Source organism: Oncorhynchus keta, chromosome 32 (genome assembly GCF_023373465.1).
Source record: "Oncorhynchus keta strain PuntledgeMale-10-30-2019 chromosome 32, Oket_V2, whole genome shotgun sequence".
Lineage (NCBI taxonomy): Eukaryota > Metazoa > Chordata > Actinopteri > Salmoniformes > Salmonidae > Oncorhynchus > Oncorhynchus keta.
Genome location: NC_068452.1, coordinates 12,500,908 through 12,521,446, shown reverse-complemented (window position 1 = coordinate 12,521,446; position 20,539 = coordinate 12,500,908). Strand labels below are relative to the sequence as shown.

The window sequence follows — 20,539 nt, the reverse complement described above, 5'->3', positions numbered from 1 at the left end:
TTACACCTGACACCTAAATGTGACTTCTGTCATCCGATCACTCTAAGCTGCATTAGGTTCAGATCTACCGGGATGGGCCTTTGACATAGTCTGGACGCAGTCAGGCCACCAAATATGCATCAGCAATGTAAAGAGATGGGGAAAAGTAAGTTCTATACAAATTACCTTCATAATATTAAAGACCAAATGTGTGCCTGAGAGGAAATTAACTTTGATACAGCCAAAGGGGGTGAGAAATTACAACATCAGTGGCCAACTTGCACAAATGTAAATAAACATAGTTGATGGAACATATTACCTTTTGCTGACGTGATGAACCACGAAGGGGACATACATATTTACCATCTAAACCACGTGTGACCTCTCACCTCTCTGGCTGTAGAAGTGTTCTTCATAACCAGTCCCTCAACAGCTCTATGACTGAGCTCCACCCTCACTGGGTCTTCAGAGGAGAGGAAGGCTGATGAGGGATGGAAGGATGAATAGGTCAGTCAATAAAGTGTCAAGCTGCTGTCTATGCTGTCTGACAAAATCACTATTTTAGTCATTCATTAAAGGAAATAAGGCTTTATGACTGCTGAATACCAACTATCAATCACTTAGATTGTGTATTTTCAGGTAGCGATACATTCTTGGGATTTCCCTAGCCCATTGAAGTTGACATTTAAAAGGGTTAAGGTAGGGTTTGGGGTAGGGATGTCCCAAGGATCCCAGGGAGCATTGACCATTGTGCATTCTTCTGTCTCTTTTACATAGCAGGTGTAAAAGAAACACAGACAAGACAAGTAGACATGCAGTGCATTATGGTCATTGTAGTTTTAAAAATAGCGCCTAATTATGCCAATCTGTATGTGGGGTTAGAGAAGAACGTGATTGTCAACCCTAACAATCCATTCTAGCACCTCATCAGGCTATGTAAAAGTATTATTTGATGACGTGTTCCATCTATTCCAGGGGACAGCAGAGGAACTTCATCGATTCCACTCCATCAATACAAGCAGTGAACATCTGAAATTCACCCTCACCTTTGATGGGCATGAAACAAGTTACCGGATGGTTGGACGATACTTTTCTCGTCAATCATCTTAAATACTATACTTAAAAACTGGAAATCAACCAATCCTCCATTGTTAATGCAGTGGAGATGTCAAATGCTTTATTATCTAAAAATTGAAAGTGAGTGACGGAGGGTAATAAAATGATTAAGCTATGGTAACGTTTATAAAAGATCAAATTAAATATTTTCCCCAAAAAATGCTTCCGGGTTGGATGCGCGCTGTGTTAAGAAGCAGTGCGGCTTGGTTGGGTTGTGTATCGGAGGACGCTTAACTTTCAACCTTCGTCTCTCCGGACCCGGTACGGGAGTTGTAGCGATGAGACAAGATAGTGGCTACTAAAATTGCATACCACGAAATTGGGGAGGGAAAAAAAGTCAATGCTGATAAAGTGACACACTGCTTAAATAATAATGAGTAGTTATTTATGAATGTTAGGTGATTTGTAGAGCAGTCTGCAAAACCAAACCAATCAGCCCAAAACCAAACCAATCAAGTGGTTGTTCGATGAAATTAAGTTTCAGACGTTATAGATGACGTACTGCTGATAAAGTGATACAGGCATCAGCACACTGCTTTAAAGTTTTACTGCTTTCAAGGCATGCCTCCGGTATCAAACATAACACCCCCATCGAAAAGTTGACAAAAACAAAAAGGAGCAAGCAGGTTGATTTTCTCTTTTGATTTGAGCCCACGCAAAGAAGGCACCAGAGCTTACTGTGCTAACGGGTTCCCACTAGAAAACACAACCACACATTTAATGAAAAGCATGAGGTGAAGCTTGAGCTAGATATCAAACTGGGTGACCTTCCTGGTCTCTCAAGTCAGTGAGTCAACACAGGAAGGAGCAATGAATGGATAGTTAATTTATTTCCAAAGCTGCAATGATGGGACACACACAGTATGGATGAATGATCAGTAGTAGAACTCCCACAGCAATTCTACATGAATCTGACTTATAATATACTAACAAAAAAACGATTGAAACGTCTATCAAAGTTATTGTGATTACATAGTGGATTTAACAATTCCTACTAATTGCTAATTTACTATAATAAAATAAATACATTGTTTCCATGTGTCTCATATTCACAACATCAGAATAAACTCTCATCCATTTTACTATCAAAATATATCAAATTAACTAATCAATGTCGCCATCTGGTGGGGAAAACGTATAATACACCTAAACTAACAAACTGGCTGGTGTTCATGAGTTTATAAAACATATACTTTATACATTTGTCATAAATTACCTGCATTAATGAGACACACAGTGTGGATGAACGATCAGTAGTCGACTTGATATAAATAGCACTCCTAAAGAAGATGCATTTTCCAGTTAGATACCAACTTGAAAGAGGGATCTTTAGCATAAAACCCACATGGAAATCTGAGATTCGGCCAGTAAACTGAGATTTGGCAAATAACATATTTGAGGCTTACTTGACACCAAACCAACAACAGTAGTTCCTAAAACATAAATAGCTAATGTATGATTTAAAACGTGGATTTTATGATGTAATGTCAACTTTATACATTTCTATCCCAGGACCACTCAATTTTCAAAATTCTCCAAAATCTGCTGTGGATTATCAGAGTCCCATACCTTTATCACTGAGTATATTACACCGAGTGTAATGTAAACACACGAGCAGCGCAGCGGTCTAAGGTATGGCATCTCAGTGCAAGAGGCGTCACTACAGACAATGGTTCAAATCCAAGCTGCATCAAAACAGGCCGTGATTGGGAGCGCACAATTGGCCCAGCATCGTCTGGGTTAGGGTTTGGCCAGGGTATGCAGTCAATGTAAATACGAATTTGTTCTTAACTGAATTGCCTCGTTAAATAACGGTTACATTTATTTAAAAAATGTAACCTCATTACACTGTTACACTGGCATACAAACTCAATAGCACAACAGCACAACAGTTGGTCAGCCACCTTGGTAGCTTGATAGACAAAATAGACGAACCAATTAAGCTCTTTAGACGCTTTAGTGTATATTAGCCACTGTGTTTTAAACCCATTTCTGTCGTCTAGTTAGTTATCCGATTTAATTTCATATTTACGGTGTTGTTGTTATTAGTCAGCTTGCGGGCTGGTTAAGTTAGCATTAGCCTAGCTAGCTAACATCTCCGACCATGAGCTCACTGAGCTACTCTCCTCCTAGAGAAGTGAAAGAAGAGGAGGAGGAAGAGAAGGTTGTTAAAATACAAAAACAAATAGAGGGTGAGGTGAAAGTAGAGGAAGACGCACTCAGAGTGAAAGAGGAGGAGGATGTTACAGTAAAAGAAGAGGAAGAGAAAGAGGAGGATGCAGTTTATGGGGTGAAAGAGGAGGGGGAGATGACTGTCACATCGAAAAAGGAGGAGGAAGAAGAGGAGGAAACTGGATATCTGGGCCCGGTTTCCCAAACGCATCTTAAGGCATCCAATGGTTCTACGGATAAATTTAGCCATAAGACGGTTTTGAGATACCTTTTGGTGATTAACACTAGTAAGTACTGTCTTAAAAACCGAGGCACAAACTCTGCAGCCGTTGAACTGAAGTGTGGTGTTAAAGGCGTAATCTGCAATTGTTACATCCATATTTGGAAGATGGACTACGCACTGTTGTACCCGGCCACATTGAAGATTATGGTCAACGGATCACCTAAAAAGTTCTACACACCTGAAGAGGCTGCTGCGTTTATTGACTCTCTCGGGTAAATAACTTTAGCTGCACCTCCACAGCATTGGATAACTTTGTTTATTTTTGGTTGAATCGGATCATGAAACAGTGGTGTGAGTCCTTACGTACTCCGGCTCAGTAATATTCGGATCCAGTCTGGATATTGAATGGTCAAGATACAATGGCAGGTAACGGACTGCGTGTATGTACATGGAACATTAGAGGGAGCCATAACCCCATTAAAAGGAAGAAGGTACTGTATTTTAAAAAATTAAAAAATATTGATATTGCCCTGTTGCAAGAAACTCATTTGGATGATAAGGAGCACCTGAAATTACAACAAGGGGGGTTTGGTCAAGTGTTTTTCTCATCATTTACATCCAGAAGTAGAGGTGTAGCAATTCTGGTGAAAAAGAACTTACCACTTAATTAAGGTCTTGAATTGTGTGAAAGATACATTTGGTCGCTTTGTTATCATTAATGGTACTTTACAAGGGCAGAACATTTCCATAATGAATATTTACTTCCTCCCTGCTCACCCCCCTGATTTCCTCACTAAGGCATTTCTAGACTTTTCAGAATTAAACTCGGACACTGCAGTGGTTGGAGGAGATTTTAACTGCTTGTTGAACCCCCTTATTGATAAGTTTCCCAGCGGTATAGCTTCACTCTCTCCTCAAGCTAAGTCACTTAAAGCTATTTGTGATGATCTGGGGCATGCGGATGTCTGGAGAGCTTTTCATCCCTCCAACAGAGAGTTTACTTTTTTTCTCTGCACCTCATGGATGTCAGACTAGAATATATTATTTTTTTATGCCCAGGACGTCTTTGCAGTCTGTTTTATCCACTAGGATAGGAAGCATAGTCATATCTGATCATGCTGAGGTGATCCTGGACATAAAACTCAACGGTGCATTAAATCGGTCAAGACATTGGAGGTTGAACACAACCATTCTTAAAGACCATACATTCACATCATATTTTATTACAGAGTTTAAAGCATTTTTCTCTATTAACTCTCAATCAACAGATAACCCCTCGCTCCTTTGGGAGACCTGTAAAGCGTATGCCAGGGGTCTGATTATGTCATACACAGCTACTAAAAGATGGAAAAAGAGTGAAAAGCAAAACATGTTAGAGGGTGAATTAGGAACTAAAGAGAAGGACTACATTAAAACGCCCACTCCTGCCCTATTAAAGGAAATATCAGTCATTCGATCAACATTAGACTCTCCTAACACAGGTCGCTGAAAAGAAAATGAGATTTGTCAGGCAAAAGCTATATGAACATGGCGATAAGCCAGGAAAGTACTTGGCATACCTAGCTAAAAAGAGAGCTGACTATCAGTCAATTGCTACTATTACTGATTCTGATGGTAATCATTTATATGAAAATAAATTGCTAAGTGACTCATTTAAGACATTTTATACAAATCTTTATGCCTCAGAACTGCCAAAGGATGCACCCAAATTAATGGAGAACTTCTTTTGTAAGATTGAGCTCCCTACTATCTCCGAAGAGCAGAGGTCCCTCCTTAATGCCCCTATTACCAAGGAAGAGATAATGTTCGCAATTAAGAATCTGCAAAATGGTAAGGCCCCAGGACCAGACGGGTTTTGTAGTGAGTTCTATAAAGAGTTCCATGGCCTGATCCTTGAGCCATTGCGTGATATGTTTAACCACTCATTTTCAAATAACCAACTCCCTCAAACGCTGAGAGAAGCCAACATTTCACTTATTCTCAAAAAGAGAAAATGTCCAGAGTCTTGTTCCTCGTACAGACCAATTTCCCTTCTGAATGTGGATAGAAAATTGCTTTCTACAATTCTAGCCACAATATTAGAGGACTCACTGCCACTAATTGTGAAAGGAGACCAAACTGGCTTCATTGAGGGCCGTAAGTCATGCAACAATGTCAGGTGACTTCTTAATGTAATTCAAGCCTACCAACAAAGTGCTGTGGATGGTCTTGTGCTCTCCCTAGATGCTGAGAAAGCATTTGATCATGTGGAGTGGTCTTACCTATTATTTGCTCTAAATAAATTTGGTCTGGGGGACAACTTTATAAAATGGGTGAAAGTTTTATATGATGATCCCCAGGCTGCTGTCCTTACTAATGGGCTACGGTCAAATAGCTTCTCTATACACAGAGGTACCAGACAGGGCTGTCCTTTATCCCCCCTCCTCTTTGCACTCGTTATGGAACCACTGGCCGAGGCCATCAGGGTAACGCCTGCTATACAGGGGCTGCTCATTGGTGATGTTCACCATAAAATAAGTATGCGGATGATGTCCTGATATTCATCTCTAGTCCCGAGACTTCAATTACATCTCTTATTAATATTATTGAACGGCTCAGACACAAGAGGTATGTGGCAGGGTCTACAGTCAATCACGGATTACAAAAAGAAAACCAGCCCCGTCACGGACCAGGATGTCTTGCTCCCAGGCAGACTAAATTACTTTTTTGCCCGCTTTAAGGACAATACAGTGCCACTGACACGGCCTGCAACCAAAACATGCGGCCTCTCCTTCACTGCAGCCGAGGTGAGTAAAACATTTAAACGTGTTAACCCTCGCAAGGCTGCAGGCCCAGACGGCATCCCCAGCCGTGCCCTCAGAGCATGCGCAGACCAGCTGGCTGGTGTGTTTACGGACATATTAAATCAATCCCTATCCCAGTCTGCTGTTCCCACATGCTTCAAGAGGGCCACCATTGTTCCTCTTCCCAAGAAAGCTAAGGTAACTGAGCTAAACGACTACCGCCCCGTAGCACTCACTCCCGTCATCATGAAGTGCTTTGAGAGGCTAGTCAAGGACCATATCACCTCCACCCTACCTGACACCCTAGACCCACTCCAATTTGCTTACCACCCAAATAGGTCCACAGACGATGCAATCTCAACCACACTGCACACTGCCCTAACCCATCTGGACAAGAGGAATACCGATGTGAGAATGCTGTTCATCGACTACAGCTCGGCATTTAACACCATAGTACCCTCCAAGCTCATCATCAAGCTCGAGACCCTGGGTCTCGACCCTGCCCTGTGCAACTGGGTACTGGACTTCCTGACGGGCCGCCCCCAGGTGGTGAGGGTAGGCAACAACATCTCCAACCCGCTGATCCTCAACACTGGGGCCCCACAAGGGTGTGTTCTGAGCCCTCTCCTGTACTCCCTGTTCACCCACGACTGCGTGGCCACGCACGCCTCCAACTCAATCATCAAGTTTGCGGACGACACAACAGTGGTAGGCTTGATTACCAACAACGACGAGACGGCCAACAGGAAGGAGGTGAGGGCCCTCGGAGTGTGGTGTCAGGAAAATAACCTCACACTCAACGTCAACAAAACTAAGGAGATTATTGTGGACTTCAGGAAACAGCAGAGGGAACACCCCCCTATCCACATCGATGGAACAGTAGTGGAGAGGGTAGCAAGTTTTAAGTTCCTCGGCATACACATCACAGACAAACTGAATTGACAGCATCGTGAAGAAGGCGCAGCAGCACCTCTTCAACCTCAGGAGGCTGAAGAAATTCGGCTTGTCACCAAAAGCACTCACAAACTTCTACAGATACACAATCGAGAGCATCCTACGGCAACTGCTCCGCCCACAACCGTAAGGCTCTCCAGAGGGTAGTGAGGTCTGCACAACGCATCACCGGGGGCAAACTACCTGTCCTCCAGGACACCTACACCGCCCGATGTTACAGGAAGGCCATAAAGATCATCAAGGACAACAACCACCCGAGCCACTGCCTGTTCACCCCGCTATCATCCAGAAGGCGAGGTCAGTACAGGTGCATCAAAGCTGGGACCGAGAGACTGAAAAACAGCTTCTATCTCAAGGCCATCAGACTGTTAAACAGCCACCACTAACATTGAGTGGCTGCTGCCAACACACTGACTCAACTCCAGCCACTTTAATAATGGGAATTGATGGAAAATGATGTAAAATATATCACTAGCCACTTTAAACAATGCTACCTAATATAATGTTTACATACCCTACATTATTCATCTCATATGTATACGTATATACTGTACTCTATATCATCTACTGCATCTTTATGTAATACATGTATCACTAGCCACTTTAACTATGCCACTTTGTTTACATACTCATCTCATATGTATATACTGTACTCGATACCATCTACTGTATCTTGCCTATGCCGCTCTGTACCATCACTCATTCACATATTCTTTATCCCCTTACACTTGTGTGTATAAGACAGTAGTTTTGGAATTGTTAGTTAGATTACTTGTTGGTTATTACTGCATTGACAGAACTAGAAGCACAAGCATTTCTCTACACTCGCATTAACATCTGCTTACCATGTGTATGTGACAAATAAAATTTGATGTGATTTTGGAATTATTCAGTGAATTCTCAGGCTACAAGATTAACCTTACTAAGTCAGAGGCTATGCCACTTGGTAGCCTACACTCTGTACCTAATACTTCTCCCCCCTTCCCTTTTAAATGGTCTCCCTCAGGTTTCATGTATCTGGGTATATTTGTAACCCCTAAATTCCAGCAAATGTACAAAGCCACTTTTGTTCCCTTGTTTGATACAATAAGACAGGATCTGGAGTGCTGGAACTCTCTCCCGATTTCTTGGTTGGGTAGAATATCCCTCTTGAAAATGAACATTTTACCTAGACTACTTTACCCAATCCAAATGATCCCAGTATTACTCTCCAATAAGGTAATAAAGGATGTAAATGGATGGCTAAGTTCCTTTATATGGAGTAAACGCAAGCCAAGACTTAAGATGGCAATATTGCAGCTGCCAAGTTCTATGGGCGGCTTGAACCTGCCCAATATCAGGTTCTATCAATGGTGTGCCCACCTTTGTTATATTTCTGACTGGATCACAAATGATGACTCCCCTATTTGGTTAGACATTGAGACTTCTCTTTCAAAATACCCCTTACAGGATCTTTTATTTTTCAGAAGTTTCAAGTCTGTAGAAGATCACTGCAATAATCCCGTTACACGTAACACACTCAAAGTATGGAGGTTAGTTCAACACTTCCTGGGAAGGTCCAAACTAACCTCTGCTCTTACCCCAATTCTTAACAACCCAGATTTCAGTCCAGGATTGCTGGATGCTGGCTTTAACTTATGGCTTAATAAGGGCATACGCAGGCTAAATTACTTATTTGCTGATAAGATTTTGTTGTCATTTGAGTAGATGGTCGAGAAATATCGACTCCCAAAGCAGGACTTTTTCCGCTTCCTACAAGTAAGACATTATATTCTGAAGAGCACCACCTTAATTGGTAACCCTGATGTGTCTGTCATTGAAAGAATGCTTTTTTTCCCACAAAGGAAAATGTCTAAATCTGTTTCATGATACTTTAAGGTCCTTTTCGGCTGTCAACACACAGAGGGTGAAACAAGTGTGGGAGAAAGAATTGTCTGTTACTATTGACGAAGAGATGTGGGAGGACATTTGGAGATATGCAAAAACAATATCTATATGTAATCGTACTAGAGCAATCCAATTGAGAATAATACACAGATTGCATATATCCCCAAATCGCAGACATGCTTTTAGCCCCACTTCCTCTTCCCCTCAGGGTGCCTGTATCAGTTTTGCATTTAAGACACTAACACATTGTTTATGGTCATGTACCAAAATACAAAGATACTGGTCTGGTGTTCTGCAAGAAATTGAAAGGATCCTAGGGGTTGATCTAGAATTGGACCCAGTTTCTTTACTGTTAGGTTTCCCTAGTAGGCATGTTACTTCTGTGGGTAAAAGGAGGCTTTACAACATCCTTACCTTCGCAGCGAGGAAAAACATCCTTTTACAGTGGATTAGTGATAAGGTTCCTTCTATTAAAGATTGGCATAAGATACTATTTGAATGGGTGCCTCTGGAATATCTGACATGTACATTGCATTCTAAAACAGACAAGTTCTACAAAGTATGGGAACCTTATTTAAATTACCTAGAACCTGAGGTATCAGCTATTATGCTGCAAGGATTCTCTTAGAATGGCGGGGATCTATGTATTTCAGAACTACACTGTACGTTCCATGTGTGGAACCTAACCTCTTGGTTTAAACTGAGCTTTTTTGTTTAATTTCTGTTTGTAAGTTTGTTTAAAATGTATGTATTGAGAGACGCAATGATGGTGATGGGGTGAGAGAAGCACCGAGAGGGAAGAGGAAAATGGTGTACGTATGTATGGGTGTGTGTGTATGTGTGTGTGTGTGTGTGTGTGCGTATATGTGTGTATATGCATGGGTATATGTATATATGTGTGTGTATGTATATGTATATGTATGTGTGTATATATATATATGCGCGTAGATATGTGTAAGTGGGTGCTGTTTTTCTTGTTTTTTTTTTCTGTTTGCTTTGTCTCTGTTGTTGTATCTCTTAATATGGGTGAAAATTGTGAAATTCCAATAAAAATACTGTTACAAAAAAAAAAAACACATTGCGATGGGGATGTTAATCTTCACTTGGTGACCGCTCCTGACGACCTGGATAAATGGTGCACGAGGTATCCCTCAAACTTGGGATCTCAGGGAGACCACACTTGGGGAACGGAGCAGATGGACCGACCTTTGATCTGAGAGGCAGCGAGCCGAGTGGATACCACATCTCAAACGTAGTTTAAAAAAGAGGTTAGCGAAACACGTAAAGTGAAGTTTTTTATAAAAGTCTCGTAGGCTCTGAGTGTGTATTCCTGTGTGAGGGGGTCACCTTGGAGGTGTAAACCGGGCCGAATCAGTGGAGGATGATCTGAGAGTTAGTCGACTCAAAGACACCTATCATTGGTCGGTTGTAGGCGACCTAGAGCCGTCCTGACACTGAATTGATCACAGTGGGGATTGGGGAGGGGCCAGGGTGACTGGGTTCTGTGTGAATACCTGGTTAAACTCTATTGGAAGAAGGACCTCATTCTGAGAAGTGTCTGTGTGACCCTCAGAAGTAGTGAATTCCAATTATTTTAAATGTGCTGGCCAGGTATGCCCTGGGTTTGGTCATTTAGCGTTAGATATCTAGAATCTTTGTGAACTAGATGACAACTAGAATCTGTGTGAACTAGTTTTGGCCATTTAACGTTAAATGTCTGCAATCTGTGCAAACTGTTTACTAGTTATGACCATTTATGATATAGTAGAAGATAGTAAAGGTGCATCTGTAATTGTTTTAAACCTGTACCCTATTTTAGAAGTATTGAAAGGTGTAAATGTATGAGTTGCATTATCCTAGGAACTAACCATGAGATAGAAAATACTTCTGCAGGTTAAAATATTGTCTCAAAACAACTGTTACAGATACAGGTATCCTGTGCGTCTATTTTCTTTCCTTCTGCCCTATTCATCAGGTGCCGCCAATCAGTCGCCAATCAGAAGACACCTGCTCCTTTCCCCTTACCCAATCACATCCCCTTTCCCTTGGTTTAAAATTATCCCAATCAGTTCTCTCTGGAGATCTCTTTTGTTTTTGCAACTACATGTCACTTTGTCCGTTACCCTGTGAGTGTTGTTTTGTTATGTTGTTTGACTGTTTGTTTGTTGGTGGGAAAAGGGGGTACCAAGACAAGTCGCCCATGAGCCTACACTACCCATAGGTAAATATTGTCTAAAGACTAGATAGAACTGGGTGGACCACCACTGTATTTTATTGGTTAGTGAGCTGTTGTTGAAGCAGGTAGACTTAGGGGTGTTTTTGAATACTGATTTCTTTCCTTGGGTCCAGTTCCGCCCCTTTTCCCACCCCCCTTTACTGTGTGTTTAAAAATAAGCCTGGAGTGTTTGACGGTAAATTTAAGTTGTCTGTGATTTTTGTTCTCACTGTTCCTTTTCACTGTTATAATTTACATGAGATGTTTCCATCCCCCCTAGACTGCAGGGCAAAAGGGATTCAACAACAACTAATTGATTAGTTATGTTTGGGAATATCATTGTGTGACTGTGATATGAGAGTTGTGTGACTGAGTCTTAATCTGAAGTTTGGATAGTAACATAGGTCTGTAGTTCCTGGCAGAGGTCTGTAGTTCCTGGCAGAGGTCTGTAGTTCCTGGCAGAGGTCTGTAGTTCCTGGCAGAGGTCTGTAGTTCCTGGCAGAGGTCTGGACTGTCAAAATAGCAGGATAATGTCCTCACCCCTGCCTCGCCTCTCTACCTCTGCTAGTCCTTATTCTTTTTTTGTTTATATCCATTCCATGGACTTGATTAATTTCTGAGAAGATAATTTGCACACATTTGTATGCTAATACATTTCAGTTTGTATTGACTGCTATGAAGGTTAAATGTACACTTCAAATGCAGCTGTCCTACAACATATCTGTACCTTCTTCTTGATTCCAATTGCATTGTGTCCATGTTCTGTCCTACAAGAATTTAGTAAATGAAGAGAAAATGTGTCAAAGAATAGTCTTACAAGTGTAAAATATATATAGACAGCTCAAAAAATTAAAGGGAACACTTAAACAACACAATGTAACGCCAAGTCAATCACACTTCTGTGAAATCAAACTGTCCACTTAGGAAGCAACACTGATTGACAATAAATTTCACATGCTGTTGTGCAAATGGAATAGGCAACAGGTGGAAATGATAGGCAATTAGCAAGACACCCCCAATAAAGGAGTGGTTCTGCAGGTGGTGACCACAGACCACTTCTCAGTTCCTATGCTTCCTGGCTGATGTTTTGATCACTTTTGAATGTTGGCGGTGCTTTCACTCTAGTGGTAGCATGAGACGGAGTCTACAACCCCCACAAGTGGCTCAGGTAATGCAGCTCATCCAGGATGGAACATCAATGCGAGCTGTGGTAAGAAGGTTTGCTGTGTCTGTCAGCGTAGTGTCCAGAGCATGGAGGCGCTACCAGGAGACAGGTCAGTACATCAGGAGACGTGGAGGAGGCCGTAGGAGGGCAATAACCCAGCAACAGGACCGCTACCTCCACCTTTGTGCAAGGAGGAGCAGGAGGTGCACTGCCAGAGCCCTGCAAAATGACCTCCAGCAGGCCACAAATGTGCATGTGTCTGCTCAAACAGTCAGAAACAGACTCCATGAGGGTGGTATGAAGGCCTGACGTCCACAGGTGGGGGTTGTTAGAGTTCCGGAGTTCTAAATTGAGCAGCTGCTGAAAAATGAGCTCCTGTATATATTGAGATTTAAATGTTTTTTTAGAGTGAAGTACATCGAAAAAATCAAGAGAACTGCAAGACTCAATAGAAGACAAAACAAGGAACAAACCAAAAAAGACAGGCTTTTGAAAAATTAACTATTTTTCATAAAATTGTACAGTTATCTTAGCTAGCTGAATTGCTAGCAGAATTGTTTACTTGTTGCTAAGCAGTTGCTAGGCACTCTCCTGGAAGAAGCTAGCTAGCTTACAAAGAATAACAACAAAAAATATCTAGTTAACAGAAGAAAGGAAGACAAAGGACAAAAGAAGGACAGAAGAAAGAGGACAACAAAGTGAAACAGTCAGCACTTCTATTGCAACTTCGTATTTCGTCGTCCTAACGTAGTCTACACTGCTATCTGCCCAGCAGCTAGCCAGCTAGCAAACGTCCACCGTCTACCGAATAGCAGCACTGTAGAAACTATTACACTCAACTGAACGACTTGATTAGTGTAGTGTTAGCTAGCTACATAGTTGTCTTTGCTGTCTTCGTATCCAAGATAATTGTGTAGTTTAGAGCGTGTAGTCTTAGAGTGATTATCTTAATTTACCGAGGTTAGCTAGCCAGCTATTTGTCGTCCTTAACGTAGGAGACACTGCTAGCTAGCCAACAGCTAGCCAACGTCTACTGAATAGAACTTCCGCACTCAACAACCCGGTCGCATTCCGCTTCGCTCCACAGGTAGTATCACATTTTCGTTTCATTTCATTACAGCACAACGGTTTGATTTGTTTGATCGTAGCTAGCTACATAGCTAGCTACATAGCCGTCTGTGTATCAAAGATAATTGTGTAGTCTAGAGCGATTTTCTAGGTTAGCTAGCCAGCTATTGTCGTTCTTTTAACGCAACGTAACGTAATCAACACTGCTAGCTAGCCAGCTAGCCCCCGAATAGCAGCACTGTAGAAACTATTACACTCAACGGAACGACTTGATTAGTGTAGTGTCAACAACGCAACCACTGCCAGCTAGCCTACAAAGTCAACAACGCAGCCACTGCCAGCTAGCCTACTTCAGCAGTACTGTATCATTTTAATCAGTTTAGTCAATAAGATTCTTGCTACGTAAGCTTAACTTTCTGAACATTCGAGACGTGTAAGTCCACTTGTCATTCCAATCTCCTTGCATTAGCGTAGCCTCTTCTGTAGCCTGTCAACTATGTGTCTGTCTATCCCTGTTCTCTCCTCTCTGCACAGACCATACAAACGCTCCACACCGCGTGGCTGCGGCCACCCTAATCTGGTGGTCCCAGCGCGCACGACCCACGTGGAGTTCCAGGTCTCCAGTAGCCTCTGGAACTGCCGATCTGCGGCCAACAAGGCAGAGTTCATCTCAGCCTATGCCTCCCTCCAGTCCCTCGACTTCTTGGCACTGACGGAAACATGGATCACCACAGATAACACTGCTACTCCTACTGCTCTCTCTTCGTCCGCCCACGTGTTCTCGCACACCCCGAGAGCTTCTGGTCAGCGGGGTGGTGGCACCGGGATCCTCATCTCTCCCAAGTGGTCATTCTCTCTTTCTCCCCTTACCCCTCTGTCTATCGCCTCCTTTGAATTTCATGCTGTCACAGTTACCAGCCCTTTCAAGCTTAACATCCTTATCATTTATCGCCCTCCAGGTCCCCTCGGAGAGTTCATCAATGAGCTTGATGTCTTGATAAGCTCCTTTCCTGAGGACGGCTCACCTCTCACAGTTCTGGGCGACTTTAACCTCCCCACGTCTACCTTTGACTCATTCCTCTCTGCCTCCTTCTTTCCACTCCTCTCCTCTTTTGACCTCACCCTCTCACCTTCCCCCTACTCACAAGGCAGGCAATACGCTCGACCTCATCTTTACTAGATGCTGTTCTTCCACTAACCTCATTGCAACTCCCCTCCAAGTCTCCGACCACTACCTTGTATCCTTTTCCCTCTCGCTCTCATCCAACACTTCCCACACTGCCCCTACTCGGATGGTATCGCGCCGTCCCAACCTTCGCTCTCTCTCCCCACTACTCTCTCCTCTTCCATCCTATCATCTCTTCCCTCTGCTCAAACCTTCTCCAACCTATCTCCTGATTCTGCCTCCTCAACCCTCCTCTCCTCCCTTTCTGCATCCTTTGACTCTCTATGTCCCCTATCTTCCAGGCCGGCTCGGTCCTCCCCTCCCGCTCCGTGGCTCGACGACTCATTGCGAGCTCACAGAACAGGGCTCCGGGCAGCCGAGCGGAAATGGAGGAAAACTCGCCTCCCTGCGGACCTGGCATCCTTTCACTCCCTCCTCTCTACATTTTCCTCCTCTGTCTCTGCTGCTAAAGCCACTTTCTACCACTCTAAATTCCAAGCATCTGCCTCTAACCCTGGGAAGCTCTTTGCCACCTTCTCCTCCCTCCTGAATCCTCCCCCCTCCTCCCTCTCTGCAGATGACTTCGTCAACCATTTTGAAAAGAAGGTCGACGACATCCGATCCTCGTTTGCTAAGTCAAACGACACCGCTGGTTCTGCTCACACTGCCCTACCCTGTGCTCTGACCTCTTTCTCCCTCTCTCTCCAGATGAAATCTCGCGTCTTGTGACGGCCGGCCGCCCAACAACCTGCCCGCTCGACCCTATCCCCTCCTCTCTTCTCCAGACCATTTCCGGAGACCTTCTCCCTTACCTCACCTCGCTCATCAACTCATCCCTGACCGCTGGCTACGTCCCTTCCGTCTTCAAGAGAGCGAGAGTTGCACCCCTTCTGAAAAAAACACTCGATCCCTCCGATGTCAACAACTACAGACCAGTATCCCTTCTTTCTTTTCTCTCCAAAACTCTTGAACGTGCCATCCTTGGCCAGCTCTCCCGCTATCTCTCTCAGAATGACCTTCTTGATCCAAATCAGTCAGGTTTCAAGACTAGTCATTCAACTGAGACTGCTCTTCTCTGTATCACGGAGGCGCTCCGCACTGCTAAAGCTAACTCTCTCTCCTCTGCTCTCATCCTCCTAGACCTATTGGCTGCCTTCGATACTGTGAACCATCAGATCCTCCTCTCCACCCTCTCCGAGTTGGGCATCTCCGGCGCGGCCCACGCTTGGATTGCGTCCTACCTGACAGGTCGCTCCTACCAGGTGGCGTGGCGAGAATCTGTCTCCTCACCACGCGCTCTCACCACTGGTGTCCCCCAGGGCTCTGTTCTAGGCCCTCTCCTATTCTCGCTATACACCAAGTCACTTGGCTCTGTCATAACCTCACATGGTCTCTCCTATCATTGCTATGCAGACGACACACAATTAATCTTCTCCTTTCCCCCTTCTGATGACCAGGTGGCGAATCGCATCTCTGCATGTCTGGCAGACATATCAGTGTGGATGACGGATCACCACCTCAAGCTGAACCTCGGCAAGACGGAGCTGCTCTTCCTCCCGGGAAGGACTACCCGTTCCATGATCTCGCCATCACGGTTGACAACTCCATTGTGTCCTCCTCCCAGAGCGCTAAGAACCTTGGCGTGATCCTGGACAACACCCTGTCGTTCTCAACTAACATCAAGGCGGTGGCCCGTTCCTGTAGGTTCATGCTCTACAACATCCGCAGAGTACGACCCTGCCTCACACAGGAAGCGGCGCAGGTCCTAATCCAGGCACTTGTCATCTCCCGTCTGGATTACTGCAACTCGCTGTTGGCTGGGCTCCCTGCCTGTGCCATTAAACCCCTACAACTCATCCAGAACGCCGCAGCCCGTCTGGTGTTCAACCTTCCCAAGTTCTCTCACGTCACCCCGCTCCTCCGCTCTCTCCACTGGCTTCCAGTTGAAGCTCGCATCCGCTACAAGACCATGGTGCTTGCCTACGGAGCTGTGAGGGGAACGGCACCTCAGTACCTCCAGGCTCTGATCAGGCCCTACACCCAAACAAGGGCACTGCGTTCATCCACCTCTGGCCTGCTCGCCTCCCTACCACTGAGGAAGTACAGTTCCCGCTCAGCCCAGTCAAAACTGTTCGCTGCTCTGGCTCCCCAATGGTGGAACACACTCCCTCACGACGCCAGGACAGCGGAGTCAATCACCACCTTCCGGAGACACCTGAAACCCCACCTCTTTAAGGAATACCTAGGATAGGATAAAGTAATCCTTCTCCCCCCTTAAAAGATTTAGATGCACTATTGTAGAGTGGCTGTTCCACTGGATGTAATAAGGTGAATGCACCAATTTGTAAGTCGCTCTGGATAAGAGCGTCTGCTAAATGACTTAAATGTAATGTAAATGTTGTGCTTATACAGCCCAACACCGTGCAGGACGTTTGGCATTTTCCAGAGAACACCAAGATTAGCAAATTCGCCACTGGCGCCCTGTGCTCTTCACATATGAAAGCAGGTTCACACTGAGCACATGTGACAGTCTGGAAACGCTGTGGAGAAAGTTCTGCTGCCTGCAACATCCTCCAGCATGACCGGTTTGGCGGGTCAGTCATGGTGTGGGGTGGCATTTCTTTGCGGGGCCACACAGCCCTCCATGTGCTCGCTAAAGGTAGCCTGACTGCCATTCGGTACCGAGATGAGATCCTCAGGCCCCTTGTGAGACCATATGCTGGTGCGGTTGACCCTGGGTTCCTCCTAATGCAAGACAATGCTAAACCTCATGTGGCTGGAGTGTGTCAGCAGTTCCTGCAAGAGGAATGCATTGATGCTATGGACTGGCCCGCCCGTTCCACAGACCTGAATCCAATTGAGCACATCTGAGACATCATGTCTCGCTCCATCCACCAACGTCACGTTGCACTACAGACTGTCCAGGAGTTGGTGGATGCTTTCGTCCAGGTCTAGGAGGAGATCCCTCAGGAGACCATCCGCCACCTCATCAGGAGCATGCCCAGGCGTTGTAGGGAGGTCATACGGGCACGTGGAGGCCACACACACTACTGAGCCTCATTTTGACTTGTTTTAAGGACATTACATCAAAGTTGGATCAGCCTGTAGTGTGGTTTTCCACTTTAATTTTGAGTGTGACTCCAAATCCAGACCTCCATGGGTTGATAAATTTGATTTCCATTGATCATTTTTGCGCGCAGGGCAACGGGAGCTGCACAATGAAAAGGTATTGTACTCTTCCCCTGCAATTCTATGAATAAAAATGTCAATTTCAAGGTGACTTAACGCCTGGTTTTATACTGCGTTTCTGTCTAAATGTATAGTGTCTAGAGCTATGGCATCATAATGATGGTAATAAGAGGTGGATTAATTCGGGTGGGACTCTGTAGGACCTCACTGAAGGCCCAGGCCCACGGCACGCCACTGCTTAAATGTGCTGTAGTATAAAACATCTATATATTCACACCAATCAATCAACACATTCAGGTCTATGTATGTCTCAGTATAATAGTATTATTTAATTAAATCGATTTAAAAAATAATATTTGTCTGAAAATATGATCCTCAACTGCGTTTCCCCTCCAGTCAGCAGCCGGCGATGTGCGTCTTTCAGGCGACGCTGCCAGCGTGACGTATAATCTGGTGGACGGTTCTTCAGGAAACAGCTTGTCAACCACCTCGGTAGCTTGCTAGACAACATAGCCGAAAGATTCAAGCTATTTATATGCTTTCGGCCTATATTAGCTGCTGTGTTTTAGACACACTTCTGTCGTATCTACTTGTTAACCTATTTATTGTAATTGTACGTATTATATTAGTCAGCTATAGTAGCTGTCTGGTTAAGTTAGCACTAGCCTAGTCGCTAATGATAGATAGCTAACATCCCCGACCATGAGCTCCCTAAACTACTCTCCTCCTGTCAAAGAAGGGGAGATCTGCTGGACAGAGAAAGAAACTCTGGGGCTGAACGTTGTCGTGAAAGAGGAGGATGTTACAGTAAAACGAGAAGTAGAGGATGAGGATGTTACAGTGAAAGAAGGGGTTGGAAGAGAAAGATGATAATGCAGTTTTTGGAGTGAAGAAGGAAGGGCAGATTACTGTCACATTGGAAGATGAAGAGGAGGAGATAGGAGATCTGATTAACACCAGTAAGTTCCGCCTTAAATAGTTTTTGTTCACTTTGGATATTCGGAGTTGGCTTGTCAATACCTCTTCAACGGAGGGCCCTAGGATGATGACTGATATGTCTAGAATCAGACGAGGTAGAGCGCAAGCTACCCCTTGTTTTCTCCCTTCTGTTTCCAAAAAGTGACCTAACATATATATTTGGAAGGGTCTATCTGCTGACCGCAGACTGGGGGGCACGGCATGTAGTGATTTTTGTGTAGTGGCCCCCAATAGTGCCATGCGAGAGTTGGGTTGGCTACAGCAAAGATTATGGATATACTGACAAGATGTCTCTCCACCCTAACAAGGGGAGTCGTTGTCCACAAAGCGGCACTGTGGGTTGTCTAGCTCCCACATATCCTTTCTTTGGATTGGTGGATACATCTTATTATTGTAATCTATATTGTTTATATTCTATGAGGTTTGTTGATGTCAACCGCCTGTATTCAATGGAGAGAAATGCTAAGCTACTAGCCTCATGGCATGAATATGCATCTGGAGACAACTCCTATAGTGTTTTATTAGAACACACTGTTCTATACAGTCCACCTGGTAGAGGTTCATATCTGCCAGAGATGAACACACCGTTCTATACAGTCCACCTGGTAGAGGTTCATGTCTGACAGATGAAAATCTCTCTTATAAGCTTAGAAGGAGGGGGAGTCTAAAGCTGCAGCAACTAGGATTGTGCCTTTTGGCTTCTGGACAATGAAATAATGTTGATATGAAAACTAATAGAACAGGAGAGAAATGGCATAGTGGTGGGTCTAATAGAACAGGAGAGAAATGACATAGTGGTGGGTCTAATAGAACAGGAGAGAAATGACATAGTGGTGGGTCTAATAGAACAGGAGAGAAATTACATAGTGGTGGGTCCAATAGAACAGGAGAGAAATGACATAGTGGTGGGTCTAATATAACAGGAGAGAAATGACATGGGTTGGCGCCCCCCCTGGGTTGTGCCGTGGCGGAGATCTTTGTGGGCTATACTCAGCCTTGTCTCAGGATGGTAAGTTGGTGGTTGAAGATATCCCTCTAGTGGTGTGGGGGCTGTGCTTTGACAAAGTGGGTGGGGTTATATCCTTCCTGTTTGGCCCTGTCCGGGGGTGTCCTCGGATGGGGCCACAGTGTCTCCTGACCCCTCCTGTCTCAGCCTCCAGTATTTATGCTGCAGTAGTTTGCGTCGGGGGGCTAGGGTCAGTTTGTTATATCTGGAGTACTTCTCCTGTCCTATTCGGTGTCCTGTGTGAATTTAAGTGTGCTCTCTCTCATTCTCTCTTTCTTTCTCTCTCTCGGAGGACCTGAGCCCTAGGACCATGCCTCAGGACTACCTGACATGATGATTCCTTGCTGTCCCCAGTCCACCTGGCCGTGCTGCTGCTCCAGTTTCAACTGTTCTGCCTTCGACCATGCTGGTCCTTTATGAACATTAGAACATCTTGGCCATGTTCTGTTATAATCTCCACCCAGGACACAGCCAGAAGAGGACTGGACACCCCACATAGCCTGGTTCCTCTCTAGGTTTCTTCCTAGGTTTTGGCCTTTCTAGGGAGTTTTTCCTAGCCACCGTGCTTCTACACCTGCATTGCTTGCTGTTTGGGGTTTTAGGCTGGGTTTCTGTACAGCACTTTGAGATATCAGCTGA

At 44.5% G+C, this 20,539-nt stretch overlaps 2 protein-coding genes across 2 annotated transcripts in view; both read right to left on the bottom strand.

Moving 5' to 3' along the window:
- The window catches only part of LOC118365743 (zinc finger protein ZFP2-like), a 426,011-nt gene that overhangs the window by 188,702 nt on the left and 216,770 nt on the right, over positions 1 to 20,539 (bottom strand). The window lies entirely within an intron of this gene.
- The window catches only part of LOC127914402 (uncharacterized), a 267,695-nt gene that overhangs the window by 197,831 nt on the left and 49,325 nt on the right, over positions 1 to 20,539 (bottom strand). The gene's annotated exons all lie outside the window — the stretch shown is intronic.